Source organism: Hemitrygon akajei, chromosome 11 (assembly GCF_048418815.1).
Source record: "Hemitrygon akajei chromosome 11, sHemAka1.3, whole genome shotgun sequence".
Taxonomy (NCBI): domain Eukaryota; kingdom Metazoa; phylum Chordata; class Chondrichthyes; order Myliobatiformes; family Dasyatidae; genus Hemitrygon; species Hemitrygon akajei.
Genome location: NC_133134.1, coordinates 118,998,469 through 119,014,199, shown reverse-complemented (window position 1 = coordinate 119,014,199; position 15,731 = coordinate 118,998,469).

Sequence of the window (15,731 nt, the reverse complement as noted above, 5' to 3'; positions counted from 1 at the left end):
AATTCTCTCTATCAGTAATTATAACCCAAACAAGCTGCGAGAGAGAAGCACTTTCTCAGCAGTTAACATAACAAAGAAGCCATTTTATTAGCCTTAGCAGTAACATAAAAGAAGAAACCCCTTACATACAGAAGAAATGTGGTGAACATTCAGGGGATATTTGCGTGGAGTTCTGCATTGGTACGTTCCAATGAGACGTAGAAAGGATGGTAAGGTACAGGAACCGTGGTGTACAAAGGCTGTTGTAAATCTAGTCAAGGACAAGAGGAGCTTACAAAAGGTTCAAAAACTAGGTAATGATAGAGATCTAGAAGATTATAAGGCTAGCAGGAAGGGCCTTAAGAATGTAATTAGGAGAGCCAGAAGGGGCCATGAGAAGGCCTTGATGAGCAGGATTAAGGAAAACCCCAAGGCATTCTACAAGTATGTGAAGAGCAAGAGGATAAGATGTGGGTGAGTAGGACCAATCAAGTGTGACAGTGAATAAGTGCGTATTGAACTGGAGGAGACAGCAGGGGTACTTAATGAATACTTTGCTTCAGTATTCACAACAGAAAAGGATCTTGTAGGGATGACTTACAGCAGACTGAAAAGCTTGAGCATGTAGATATTAAGAAAGGGATGTGCTGGAGCTTTTGGAAAACATCAAGTTGGATAAGTCACCAGGACTGGATGAGATGTACCCCAGGCTACTGTTGGAGGTGAGGGAGGAGATTGCTGAGCCTCTGTCGATGGGGACAGGAGAGGTTTCTGGAGGATTAGGGGGTTGCAGACATTGGGCCCAGGAAATTATACACCAGTGAGTCTTATTTCAGTGGTTGGTAATTTGATGGAGAAGATCCTGAGAGGCAGGATATATGAACATTTGGAGAGGCATAATATGATTAAGAATAGTCAGCATGGCTTTGTCAAAGGCAGGTCGTGCCTTACGAGCCTAATTGAATTTTTTGAGGATGTGACTAAACACATTGATGAAGGTGGAACAGTAGATGTAGTGTATATGGATTTCAGCAAGGCATTTGATAAGGTACCCCACGCAAGGCTTATTGAGAAAGTAAGGAGGCATGGGATCCAAGGAGAACTTGCTTTGTGGATCCAGAACTGTGTTGCCCACAGAAGGCAAAGAGTGGTTGTAGACAGGTCATATTCTGCATGGATGTTGGTGACCAGTCGTGTGCCTCAGGGATCTGTTCCGGGACCTCTTCTCTTCATGATTTTTATAAATGACCTGGATGAGGAAGTGGGGGGGTTAGTAATTTTGCTGATGACACGAAGGCTTGGGGTGTTGTGGATCATTTGGAAGCCTGTCAGAGTTTGCAGCGGGACATTGATAGGATGCAAAAGTAGGCTAAGAAGTGGCCGATGGAGCTCAACCAGAAAATTGTGAGGTGGTTCATTTTGGTAGGTCAAATATGATGGCAGAATATAGCATTAATGGTAAGACTCTTGGCAGTGTGGAGGATCAGAGGGATCTTAGGGTCCGAGTCTATAGGACACTCAAAGCTGCTGCACAGGTTGACTCTGTGGCTAAGAAAGTATACGGTGCATAGGCTTTCATCAATCATGGGATTGAGTTTAGGAGCCGAGAGGTAATGTTGCAGCTATATAGGACCCTGGTCAGACCCCACTTGGAGTACTATGCTCAGTTCTGGTCACCTCACTACAGGAATGATATGGAAATCATAGAAAGGGTGCAGAGGAGATTTACAAGGATGTTGCCTGGATTGGGGAGCATGCCTTATGAGAATAGGTTGAGGGAACTCGGCCTTTTCTCCTTGGTGTGACAGAGGATGAGTGGTGACCTGATAGAGGTGTATAAGATGACAAAAGGCATTGATCGTGTGGATAATCAGAGGCTTTTTCCCAGGGCTGAAATGACTAGCACGAGATGGCACAGTTTTAAGGTGCTTGGAGGTAGGTACAGAGGAGATGTCAGGGGTAAGTTTTTTATGTCAAGAGTGGTGAGGGCGTGGAATGGGCTGCCAGCAACGGTGGTGGAGGCAGATACGATCAGGTCTTTTGAAAGACTCCTGGATAGGTACATGGAGTTTAGAAAAATGGAGGGGTAACCATAGATAATTTCTAAGATAAGGACATGTCTGGCACAGCTTCATGGGCCAAAGGGCCTATATTGTACTGTAGGTTTTCTATGTTTCTAGAGGAGGCTAGTGCCCTTAATGGAGCGGGCTGAGTTTCAAGCCTCTGCAGCCTTTTTCCAGTGCTGTGTAGTGGCTCCTCCATTTCAGGTGTTGATACAACCAGGTAGAATGTTCTCCATGGTACATTTGTAGAAATTTGCTAGAGTCTTTGGTGACATACCAAATATCCTCAAATTTTTAATGAAATATAATTGCTAGCATGCCCTCTTCATAATGGCATTGATATGTTTGGCCCAAAATCAAACTTCAGAGACGTTGACACCCAGAAACATTGAAACTGCTCACCTTTTCCACTGTTGACTCCTCATATACAAGGGAATGTTGTGCCCTTCTGCCTGATGTCAACAATCAGTTCCTTCATCTTAATGCAATTGAGTGCAAGGTTTTTGTTGAAATACCATTCATCCAGCTGATCTATTTCACTTCTGTACACCTTCTCATCACTGTCTTGATTCATGTTTGTCCTTGAGCTCCAGGAGGTCAGTTGCTGATGTGTTATTGGTGCAAAATTGCCACAAGTTATCGGGTGATGTTAGTGAATGTATTTTCTTTCCAATGCTTGCATTTACGCCCTTCAGTCCAATTCCTGATCTTGTATCAATTTTATCTTCATCTGAACCATTTTTCTTCACTTGAACACAATGGTACCCCTTCTTTATCAGCATCAAATGTTCAATTGAATAAAATAGAATTATCCTGACAAGACTTCCCCCATTTATAACATTAGTTATTTGTTAATAATTCAAACAATTTCCTGGTATTTCTCTACTTTATCATCAGATGTCCTGTAACCACTTTTATAAGGTTTCCATAGAGATTTCTGTATCCACTCATGGTAGATAGGCAACAATGGAGGGCAGTGGAAATTGAGCTCTCAAGTGTAGAATACCAGCAGCAAAAATGCAATGAACTCAACACAACATTTCATGAGTTTAGAACATAAGACCATAAAACATAGGAGCAGAACTAGGCCATTTGAACTATTGAGTCTGCTCTGCCATTCAATCATGGCTGCTTTATTATCCCTCTCAACCTCATTCTCCTGCCTTCTTGATGTAACCTTCTGTCACAGGGGGACATGAAGACTGGACCCAAATGCAGGATGCAGGCACTGAAGTACTAGGGGCAGGACAGGAACAACTAAAGGATGGAACAAGATGGGGAGACTGTGGCATGTAAAGGTGATCCTGGGGTTCAGAGAGTTCATGGCAAAGGCAGGACCCTGGCTAGGCTAAAGGATGGGTCTATGGAACAAGGAATTCTGGGAGAATAGCCCCCTGGGCAGGCCACATAACTCCAGGGCAGGGCCCAGCCTCCCAAGCAGGAACACAGGGGCCTGGGCAGGATGCAGGGCACAACCCATCAGAAGCAAGGGGTAGGAAAGGGTCAGAGACCCCCACTGGGCTACAGCAGTCCAGCTTGCTTACCCAACAGAGGCAAGAGATCAGAAGGGAGCTCCATCCAGGGTGACTACAAGAACAGACTTACAGAACTAAATGATTAACAGTGGGTACTCCAAGCCAGGGTCAAAACAGGATAGCCAGGCAGAACAGCAGGTACAGAACAACCCCCAACTAGACTCAGTCCCAGAACCCCTTATATACACCTGCCAGCCGATAGGCATCAGGTGCACCTCCTTAAGCCAAGATGATCGTATTTGGGCTTAAGGGTGAAAGGAGGGACGGCTACAAGACCCAGAGTCCAGAGTCCGCGGACCGGATCAAGACCTGGAATGCGGGCTCTGGACCGGACCATAACACCTTCGACACACTTACTAATCATGAGCCTATTAACTTCTACTTTAAATATACACAATGACTTGGCTACCACAGTTTCCCTCAGCAATTAATTCTACAGATTCACCACACTCTGGCTAAAACAATTCCTCCTCATTTCTGCTCTAAAGGGACTTTCTTTTACTATGAGGCTGTGCCCTCTGGTCCCAGACTCTCCCACTACAGGAAACATCCTCTCCATGTCCACTCTAACTGGGCCTTGCCAGTTATACAGGAAAGGTGCTTCTATAAAGTTTAGCATTTGTTGTTAATGAGTTTTTCAATATCAGCAAACTAAGGGGATTTTTACAGCAATTTTAGAACAGGATGTGCACAGAAGGAAATTCTGAGCATTCCATTTCCTATTTTGAACACTCGTGTTCAGGGAAATAGAAGCTTTGGCTCCTGCAAGTACGGCTTCAACTCAAAACGCATTTTGAAACATTTCAACTAAAAATCATTACTGGGACGAAGCTCATTTCTCAGCTTGTCAAGTGTTTTACAATATGAGCAAGTAACATTCCCTTCATAGCATCAGACTGGTTAACTCATGGTTAACGTATAACAAACAAAATAATACAATCAATGATAAAGGCTGCAGTTCCACACGAAAGAAACAATGACAAATAATATCACAAGATTCAGGTTTGTTGATTGTCATTCTTTAGCACACAAGTGAAAAGAATCAGAGCCAGGTTAGATATCACTGCGGGTGTTGTGAAATTTGTTAACTTTGTGGCAGTACTACAATGCAATAGATAGTAATAGAGAGAAAAACCAAATTACAGTATGAATACATACATTAAATAGTTAAATAAGTAGTGCAAAAACTATACAGTGCCTATAAAAACATTAACCCTCCCCCCCAGAAGTTTTCATGTTTTATTGTTTTATAACATTGAACCAAGGCATTCTACAAGTATGTGAAGAGCAAGAGGACAGGATGTGAGAGAATAGGACCAATCAAGTGTGACAGAGGAAAAGTGTGTATAGAACTGGAGGAGATAGCAGAGGTACTTAATGAGTACTTTGCTTCAGTATTCACTACCGAAAAGGATCTTGGCAATTGTAGGGATGACTTACAGCTGATTGAAAAGCTTGAGCATTTAGACACTAAGAAAGAGGATGCGCTGAAGCTTTTGGAAAGCAACAAGTTGGATAAGTCTCTGGGACCGGATGAAATGTACCACAGGCTACTGTGGGAGACGAGGGAGGAGATTGCTGAGTCTCTGGCAATGATCTTTGCATCATCAATGGGGACAGGAGAGGTTCCAGAGGATTGGAGGGTTGTGGATGTTGTTCCTTTATTCAAGAAAGGGAGTAGAGATAGCCCAGGAAATTATAGGCCAGTGAGTCTTACTTCAGTGGTTGGTAAGTTGATGGAGAAGATCCTGAGAGGCAGGATTTATGACATTTGGAGAGGTGTAATATGATTAGACATAGTCAGCATGGCTTTGTCAAAGGCAGGTCGTGCTTTACGAGTCTGATTGAATTTTTTGAGGATGTGACTAAACACATTGATGAAGGTAGAGCAGTCAATGTAGTGTCTATGGATTTCAGCAAGGCATTTGACAAGGTACCCCATACAAAGCTTATTGAAAAAGTAAGGAGGCATGGAATCCTAAGGGACCTTGCTTTGTGGATCCAGTATTGGCTTGCTCACAGAAAGCAAAGAGTGGTTATAAACGGATCATATTCTTCATGGAGGATTTTCTACGTTTCTATCGACCACAGAGGATTCAATTTGAATCAACAGAAAAGACTCTTTCATGCTAAAGGGAAAGCAGATCTCTACAAAGTGATCTAAATTAATTACAAATATAAAACATAAAATAATTGATGCAAAAAGGTTATTGAAAAGCACGTCAGGAGAGGGATTCAAGAAAATTTCCAAGTCATTGAATATCCCTTGTAGTACAGTTAAGTCAATCATCAAGAAATGGAAAGAATACGGCACAGCTGTAAGTCTGCCTAGAGCAGGCTGTCCTCAAAACTGAGTGAGCATGCAAGGGGACTGGTGAGGGAGGACACAGAGAGACCTATGACAACTCCGGAGGACTTACAAGCTTCAGTAGCTGAGATGAGAGGGACTGTGTGTGGAAAAAAATTCTCAGGAGCAGCAGACAGAATAGATCAGGCCGACTCAGAGAATTGTTTCAGACTAAAGGGTTTTATGACATGATATCATGGAGAGCCCAGACTCCTAAAGCGGAGCTCTGCAGCACTGCTGAACAATAGATTACACTCTTATTTATACCACAGGCGTACGTGACAAGAAGCACTTAAATCTGAAAAAGGAGGGAACTTCAACTACAACTCATTAGAATAGCCAAGTTGCACTATATGTCCTTGAGTGGTTATACATTTTCTTAAGTGTTCGTTCTCAGGACAGTAGACTGGTGGCCTGTCTCCTAGCTGAAATGGGCAGACCGGTGGCTTGCGGCCGAGCTGAAAGGGGGAACAGCAGGGGGGTTTTCGGGCCTTCCAAGTTGGGAAGGATAATCAGTCTCCTAGCTGAAAGGGGGAGGCTGGTGGCCTGTCTCCTAGCTGAAAGGGGAACGGCAGGGGGTGGGGGGGCCTGTAGGAAAATCGGTCTCTTAGCTGAAATGGGCAGACCGGTGGCCTGCGGCTGAAAAGGGGACGGCAGGGGGTGCTCGTGGGAGTACCGATGTAGCTACTGATTTATTCCGGAAACGCACTAGTGAGTGCTCATTGTGTACATAGTGTGAATAAAGTAACCGTGCTGTCTTAACTGAAATTGAAATCCTAAACAGGAAAAATGGGAAGAGCAAGCAGCCGATTGGCTAGCGCTGACCCTGCTAATAAACTGAAGAGTTCCGGAGGTAAGATGAAGGCTTTGAACACTCAACTACAAGTAGGAAATAAACACAAAAAAATGATAAAAAAGATAAAACAGCACGACCAGCAAATAGGAGACCCCTTAGTCCCGCCTGGATCCCCGGCGGATGTGGTAATCAGAGGGACTGGAGATTATCATTATGCAGTAACATTCAGCAGTGATTTGCATGAGTGGTCGCAAGGGGATTGGCCATATGGGGGAAGTTTTAATTTGAGACTGAGAGGACGCCACCCAAAATGGGGACGGCGACCCAAATTAGGAGGCTGATTACATGTAAAGACATTTTAAATGATGTAAGGAGGTGGCTAAAAGACACCAACCTCCAAAGAAAAAGGAGATTAAGCAACCTGAAGCAGAGAAGGCTGGGGTTGAAACGAAACCTACCACAGGACTTTATCCACAACTTCCCATACTGGCCAGTGCCCCATTCGCACCCAATAGTAAAACAGACGATTTAATAATGATGACGACTGCCTTGGGACAACCGGCATCCACTCCTTACAACCCCCCATGCCAGAAGTTCAAGCATCTGATACCCCCAGAGGAGCAGACATCACAGGATCTCAGATCTCAGGAAAGAGGAATTGAAGCTGAGGGAGCTGAAGTAAGTGTTAGCAGTACTAGAGATGATTTAAAAAAAATACGCCCAAAAAGGAAAAAAAAGAGGCAGGAAAAGAGAAAAAGAGAATGGAGGATAAGCTTATAACAGAGATCTTCATTATATCTAAAACAGCCCTGCTTCCCCTGCTGGGTTTGCAGACTCTTTGTAAATTAGGGGCAACACTGCTCTGTGCAGCTGTAGGTATATACATGGAGCTTCCTCAAATTAGGATTCCTCACATACATGCTAAAATTAATGAATGGACGAGAAAAGGACAGTTCACAATCCATACTATACTGTTGGCAGCTGGATAGTAATCTCTATGCTTGGCAGGTTCAGAGACTGTATGACACACTGATAGGACAAGCCAACCTCTACATGCAAAATCTGCAATACTTGATCAACAGCAGCCGAGAAAAGAAGCAGCACAGTCTGTTACGCTTTACAAACTGACCGGCACTTTGATAGGCTGTACACCCTTATTTAAACGGTAATGCTAAAGGCAACACTATATGTGTATTTTGGTCCCGAGGGATTAGGGCTCCTGGTAGACTTAAGGCTGATTTATAGCTCTGCGTCAAATGATCACCGTAGGTACGGCGTAGCCGCGTAACGTACGCTGTACCCTACGCCCTACCCTATGCCATAGCCTGACGTGCTCCTCTCCAAAAATGTAACTATATGTCGCAGCAACAAAAACCACAACAACTGTGATTGATCCACTTGGTAGCGTCGCATTGCCTCCTGGCTATAGGCATACTGTGCGTACACTGATGCAAAATAAATGGTTGGAGACGATGAACTAAATCGTCAAATCTATCTACCTAAGTGGAAGATCAAAAAAAAAGGATTCCGACAAGGGGGCTCCTCAATGCCTCATTTGACAGTGGCCATAAAACCACCAGCAAAGCCTAAAGATATTGGGACGATGATAAAACAATTGGCAAAAGAAACCAAAGCTGTCCATACTATATCTCTGCAGGTACTGGGGTAAGAAGCCCGAATAGAATTCTTTAACAAAAAGGAGGGGAAAAATATGTTTAAAGTCCGAGAGCTGGGAAACATCCTTTGAAAAGCAACAACCACCAGCAGAAGACCCTCTACTTCCCCCTAGAGCCTTAGAGCAGGTACAGGGAACCTTTGGGCCCAACATAAAAATCATGTGGGAAAGGCCCAAACAGCTCTGGAGCATTAAGTTACTCTAAAAAAGAATGTGCCACTGCCCTGTATTATACAGTACTGTATGGCTACTGAAGCTGAAGAAGGTATCATTCCAGTAATTGACTCATTGCAGCAAGGTGTGCTGGTGAAGACATAAAGCCAATGTAACACTCCTATATTACCTATCCCAAAAATGGGCTGTAGAAATGAGTTGCATTTTGCACAGGACCTAAAAGCCAATAATAAGATAGTCATCCCTATTGCCCCGCTGGTGCCAGTTGCCAACATTATGCTTACTTCTATACCTGCGGGAGCTAGTACCTTTACTGTAGTCGATCAGTGCTCAGCATTTTTCTCCATACCTTTGCATGAGGATAGCCAGTGTTTATTTGCCTTACTTATAAGAATGAGCAATATACGTGGACACATCTGTCCCAGGGATATACCGAAAGCCCCGCAGTTTATGCTGCAGCAGTTAAAAATTATTTTGAATGCCAGCTGTCTGAATATTCCACGCTGATTCAGTATGCAGACAACATCCTGATAGCTTCTGCTGCAGGGCCACAATGTCTGACAGATTCTTTAACACTCCTTGAACTTTTAGCGAGAAGAGGCCACAGGGTGCCTGTGGAGAAAATGCAGTTTTGCCAAGAGACTGTCCAGTACCTTGGATTCCAGCTCAGTAAAGGTTGGCGAAGTTTGGGAAGGGATCCAATAAAAGCAATAAAGGAGATCCCAGTCCCCAAAACAAAAAATGACATTCTACTGTCGACAGTGGATTCCTGAATACCGGGAGAGGGATGCAGTAATGTGTTCTGCTACATTGAAAATGATGCCCCTCGTTGTGGAATAGATACCCGAAAGGGAGAAAGCTTTCCATGACCTAAAGGTAATGGTAGAAAAATCTATTCCTGTTGTATTGGATCACCCGTGTACTGTGATAGTACCCCATGCCGTAATGCTGTTGAATTCAGCTGCTACTCAGCATTTTACCATGGCCAGAAGGACAGGTTATGAGGTGATTCTTCTCTCTCGATCCAACTGTACGTACAAAAGATCTCCGGCTATTAATGCAGCTACTTTTGTTCCATTACCATCTGCACAGCAGGATGGGGATGACCATGACTGTCTGCTCACAGTGGAAGCCTCTACTACTCCCCGACCAGATCGGAGAAGCGAACCTATTGATTACCCTGACTTAATTCTTTTCACAGATGGCTCTTTGCACTGCCCAAGAGATGATCTGTTGCGGGCAGAGTATGTTATAGTAACGATCCATGAGGTAGTAGGAGCTTACGCCTTGACAATAGGAACATCAGCGCAGGAGGCAGAACTCTATGCCGTTACACGAGCTTGCTTGCGTTTTGGCCTAAGGAAAAGCTGCCAATGTTTATTCTGGCTCACATTATGTGTTTGGGATAGCACATGACTTTGGGCAATTGTGGAAAAACGGAGGATTTATCACCTCATTGGGGAAAGCGATTGAACACGCCTCCTTCGTGCTGAACCTTTTAGAAGCTATACAGTTGCCACAGGCTTTAGTAATAATTAAGTGCGAGGCACACACCTCAGCCGAGAATGAGGTCTCCAAGGGAAATCGGTTTGCAGACATGGTAGCAAAACAGGTGGCCCTTCAGCGACAACCTGTGCCACAGACCCCTCGGGCTGAATCGGGAGATAAGCAGCTCCCTGTGTGTATTCACGTCCAGCAGTTCAGGAAGCCCAAAATCTTGCCTCACAGCAAGAGAAATGTGCCCGGAGCAAATCTGCATGTTACCAGAATACAGGGCTATGGCTTCACCCAGACGGCCGAGTATTGTGCCCGCATAGTTTTGGTCAGGCTCACATCGGCAAAGGAGGGATGCAGCATGCCATCACTCAACAACAGTACGCATCTGCAAATTGACTTTGTACGTATGCCTGTTGAAAGGAGGTTTAAGTATATATTGGTAATAGTAGACATGTTTTTCAGATGGGCAGAGGCCTATCCAACTAGGAGGAATGATGTAATAATGGTGGTGAATATTATTGATGAAAGAAATTATACCTACGTTTGGAATTCCCCTGGGATATATAGTGACAGGGGAACCCATTTTACAAATAAGTTAGTACAGGGACTGAAGGAAGCCTTGGGGTTCCAGCAGAAATTGCATATCCCCTACCAGCCTCAGTCCTCAGGTATGGTGGAAAGAGCAAACGGGGAAATAAAAGTGGCTTTGACAAAAGTTTGTCAGCAAAACGGTCTCGGATGGCCAGAGGCATTGCCCTTAGTAACGTACACTCTGCGAAATCAGAAGAATAGAAACACAGGACTTACCCCTCATGAAATTTTGATGGGGCGGCCTATGACAACAGGAACTAAGCCTCCCATGACCCCAGAAAAGGTAGCGCTAATATGATGTGATGGGAGGACACTGAAATACACACAAGCATTGTGTCAGGAGGCAGGGAAATTGTATGAGAGGGTCCGGCAAGCCCAGGCACCTTTAACTGAAGGTAACATGCATCTGTTAAGCTGCCAGATAGAATATATGTGAGATCAATAAATAAAGATTCTTTCTCTCCCAGGCTGCTGAGGACCTGTACAGCCGTTAAGGTGAAGGAGAAATCTCATTGGATCAATGCCACCAGATGTAAGTTGCTACATGATGAGGACGAGATAAAACACTGAACAAGTGACATCTTCCCTGAGCGAGAGAGGAACAGCGCTGAGAACCAAGTGTTATTGAGAGACTGGAACATAAATCTATTTTAACCTGCACCTCATGTTATATACATACTGGTACATGTTCAGGGAGGCTGCAACCGATGGCGACTCAACCAACTTAGAGCAGTACACAGCATCAGTGACCAGCTACATCGGCAAGTGCATCGACGACATCACTGTGTCCAAGACCATCACTACACCAGAAACCATGGATGACCGCGGAGGTATGTGCACTGCTGAGGACTCGTGACTCCGCCTTCAGAGCAGGCAACAAGGCAACCATAACAACAGCAAGGGCCAAACTGTCCCTGGCCATCAGAGAGGCAAAGTGTGCACACGCCCAGCGAATCCACAGCCATTTCCAGGACAGCGGCGACACGCAGCGCATGTGGAAGGGCATCCAGGACATCACCAACTACAGGACAACATCACCTGACTGTGCGGGTGATGCCTCCATCCCAGATGCGCTGAACAACTTCTACGCTCATTTTGAGGTGGAAAATGACATGGCAGCGAGGAAGTCCACCCCTCCTCCAAATGACCATGTGCTGTGTCTCACCATGGCCGATGTGAGGAGAACCATGTGCAGGGTCAATCCACGGAAGGCTGTTGGACCAGACAATATTCCCGGTAGAGTGCTTAGAGGATGTGCAGACCAGCTAGCAGATGTTCTCACTGACATCTTCAGCATCTCCCTGAGTAGCGCTGTTGTTCCAATGTGCTTCAAGGCTGCCACCATCGTCCCCGTGCCGAAGAAGTCTTCAGTGTCTTGCCTCAATGATTACCGTCCCATTTCACTTACATCCATCATCATGAAGTGTTTCGAGAGGCTCGTCAAGAGGCATATCAAGACCCTGCTGCCCCTCTCACTGGACCCCCTGCAGTTCACGTACCATCCCAACCGTTCAACAGACGATACCATTGCCATCACCCTCCACCTGGCCCTAACCCATCTGGACAAAAAAGACATGTACATTCGAATGCTGTTCATAGACTTCAGTTCAACATTCAACACAATCATCCCTCAGAAACTGATTGGAAAACTGAGCCTACTGGGCCTGAACACCTCCCTCTGCAACTGGATCCTAGACTTCCTGACTGGAAGACCCCAGTCAGTCCGGATCGGGAGCAGCATCTCCAACACCATCACACTGAGCACGGGGGCTCCCCAGGGTTGTGTGCTCAGTCCACTGCTGTTCACTCTGCTGACCCATGACTGTGCTGCAACACACAGCTCGAATCACATCAAGTTTGCCGATGACACGACCGCGGTGGGTCTCATCAGCAAGAACAACGAGTCAGCTTACAGTGAGGAGGTGCAGCGGCTAACAGACTGGTGCAGAGCCAACAACCTGTCTCTGAATATGAACGAAACAAAAGAGATGGTTGTTGACTTCAGGAGGGCACCGAGTGACACACTCCACTGAATATCGACGGCTCCTCAGTAGAGATCGTTCAGAGCACCAAATTTCTTAGTGTTTTCCTGGCGGAGCATCTCACCTGGTCCTTCAACACCAGCTCCATAGCAAAGAAAGCCCAGCAGCATCTCTACTTTCTGTGAAGGCTGAGGAAAGTCCATCTCCCATGCCCCATCCTCATCACATTCTACAGGGGTTGTATTGAGAGCATCCTGAGCAGCTGCATCACTGCCTGGTTTGGAAGTTGCACCGTTTTGGATCGCAAGACTCTGCAGCGGATAATGAGGTCAGCTGAGAAGATCATCCGGGTCTCTCTTCCCGCCATTACAGACATTTACACTACACGCTGCAGCAGCAAAACAAACAGCATTATGACAGACTCCACACAGCCCTCATACAAACTCTTCTCCCTCCTGCCATTTGGGAAAAGGCACCGAACATTTGGGCTCTCACGACCAGACTATGTAACAGTTTCTTCCCCCATGCCATCAGACTCCTCAATACCCAGAGCCTGGACTGACTTACTGCCCTCTACTGTGTCTACTGTGTCTTGTTTATTATTTATTGTAATGCCTGAATTGTTTTGTGCACTTTATGCAGTCCTGGGTAGGTCTGTAGTCCAGTGTAGTTTTTTTCTGTGTTGTTTTTACATAGTTCAGTGTAGATTTTGTATTGTTTCATGTAGTACCTTGGTCCTGAAAAATGTTGTCTCATTTTTACAGTGTACTGGACCAGCAGTTATGTTCAAAATGACAATAAAAAGTGACGACTTGATTATTAACAAAATAAATACTCAGTAGAGGACTAACATGAAGGAAGTAGTGGTAATAATCATATTGGAGGTGGGATTGATTGATTACCTAACAGCATCGGAGGGCAAATCCAAAGAAACAGGAAAGGGGAGAAGTATTAGCCTGGGAAGGAGGAGTCTGTGCATTAGTCGGGAAAGAATGTTGCACCTACATACCCGATGCTTCAGAAAATATGACCCATGTATTAGAACATATGACCCAGTTGCGAGATGGAATGCATAGACTGAACTGTGAAGCCCCTCTGGAAGTGATGCATCATCAATAACTCTTGGAGACGTGAGGCAAGATAGGCTTTTATTAGCTGGAAGAAAGCACTATCAGCAGCAAGAGACCATCACACAATATCCTGGAGACTGAGGGAGGAGCAGTGCCTCCAATCGTCTTTATACAGGGGTCTGTGGGAGAAGCCACAGGAGCAGTCAGCAGGGGGTATGTCCAGACAGGTATATGTAGTTCACCACAGGAAGGCTGGGATTTCTTTAGGTGGGTTAAACCAGTGTTAGGAGAGGGAATGTTTTCCTGTCTACAGCCCCTCTTTTACGGCCTCATTGCCCCGGTCTGCTTAGCGGTAGAAGTTCATTGCATCATACAATTATGCATTTGCTGGGTCTGTGCCGTACAAAGTCAAAGTCAGGGGAGACAGTAGCATTAATCTATGCGCAATCACACATCCTGGGAGACGGGAAACAATAGGAAAGTTACAAAGAAGAGGAATGTTGTATTTATATTCCCGATGCCATAGAAAACATAACTGACTTAGGTCAACACATTATGCGGAAGGTTAAGGAGATTAAGGTTGGAGAGCAGCTCAAACTTTAACAGTGGAGGATCTTGGTGGGAAAGAATACGGGGATGGTTTTCTTGCTGGGAAAGCTGGATAACGCATGGAATAATTGTAGTGGTAATATGTGTTTTAGGGTGCTGTGTATGTGGAGCACTGAGGTTGTGCTGTTATCAGTTGATAAAGAGGACTTTGTCTGGCCCTGAGGGTGTCCCGATGATACCCCAGATGGTAAAAGATAAAGCTAGCAAGGAGCACTGGTGGGGTGAAGAGGTGTAGCCGGGGAAGGAAAGACCCTTCCCCTATGGATATGAGCCCCCTTATGAGGAAGAGCGGAAATACCACAGTAACAAATGTTAATCTAGAAGATTAACAAGGAGGGAACTGTGGAAGAAAAATAGTAAGACATTGTGACAAACGTTAAGGGGTTAATGACCTTCTTCTAGTATGTGAATTCAAAGTCTTTAATCACTTACCTGCGACTAATGAACACTGTGTGACTGAAATGTGCTTTGTAGATGGGATGGGAAAATAACTATGTCTGTGCTTCCTTCTTCTAAGATTCATCACATGTCTGACTTGGGAAAGCCTGATACACTGTCCTGAGAACTAACACTAACAGAAGATGTATAACCACTCAAGGACATATAACACAACTTCGCTATTCTAACGAGTTGCAGTTGCTCCTTGTCACGTACACCTGGGGTATAAATAAGGGTGTTGAGCATTATTGAGCAGTGCTGAGGAGCTCCGCTTTAGGAGTCTGGGCTCCCTATGATATCATGTCATAAAACCCTTTAGTCTGAAACAATTCTCTGAGTTGGCCTGGTCTATTCTGTCTGCTGCTCCTGAGATTTTTTCCCCACAACACTGCACATACAACTGCTGCCCAGGTGCTTCACCACTCACTGCTTTATTGGAGAGTGGCAGGGAAAAAGCCACTGTTGAAAAAATCTCACATGAAATCTTGGCTGGCATGTGGGAGACTCTGAAGTCAGTTGGAAGAAGGTTCTATGGTTTGTTGAAACCAAAATTGAGCTTTTTGGCCATCAGAGTAAATGCCATGTTTGGTGTAGGCCAAATGCCACACATAACCAAAAACACACCATCCCTACCGTGAAGCATGGTGGTGGCTACATCATGCTGTGGGGACGTTTCACTGCAACAGGCCCTGGAAGGCCTGTGAAGGTAGAGGGTAAAATGAATGCAACAAAACACAGGGAAATCCTAGAGGAAAAGCTAATGCCATCTGCAAGAGAACTGTGACTTGCGAGATGCTTTGTTTTCCAGCAAGACAATGACCCCAAGCACAAGCCAAAGCTACACAGGAATGCCTTAAAAAAAAAGGTTAATATCCTGGACTGGCCAAGTCAGAGTCCAGATCTCAATCCAATTGAGAAATTATGACTGGACTTGAAAAGGACTGTTCAGTTGTGATCACCATGCAATCTCACAGA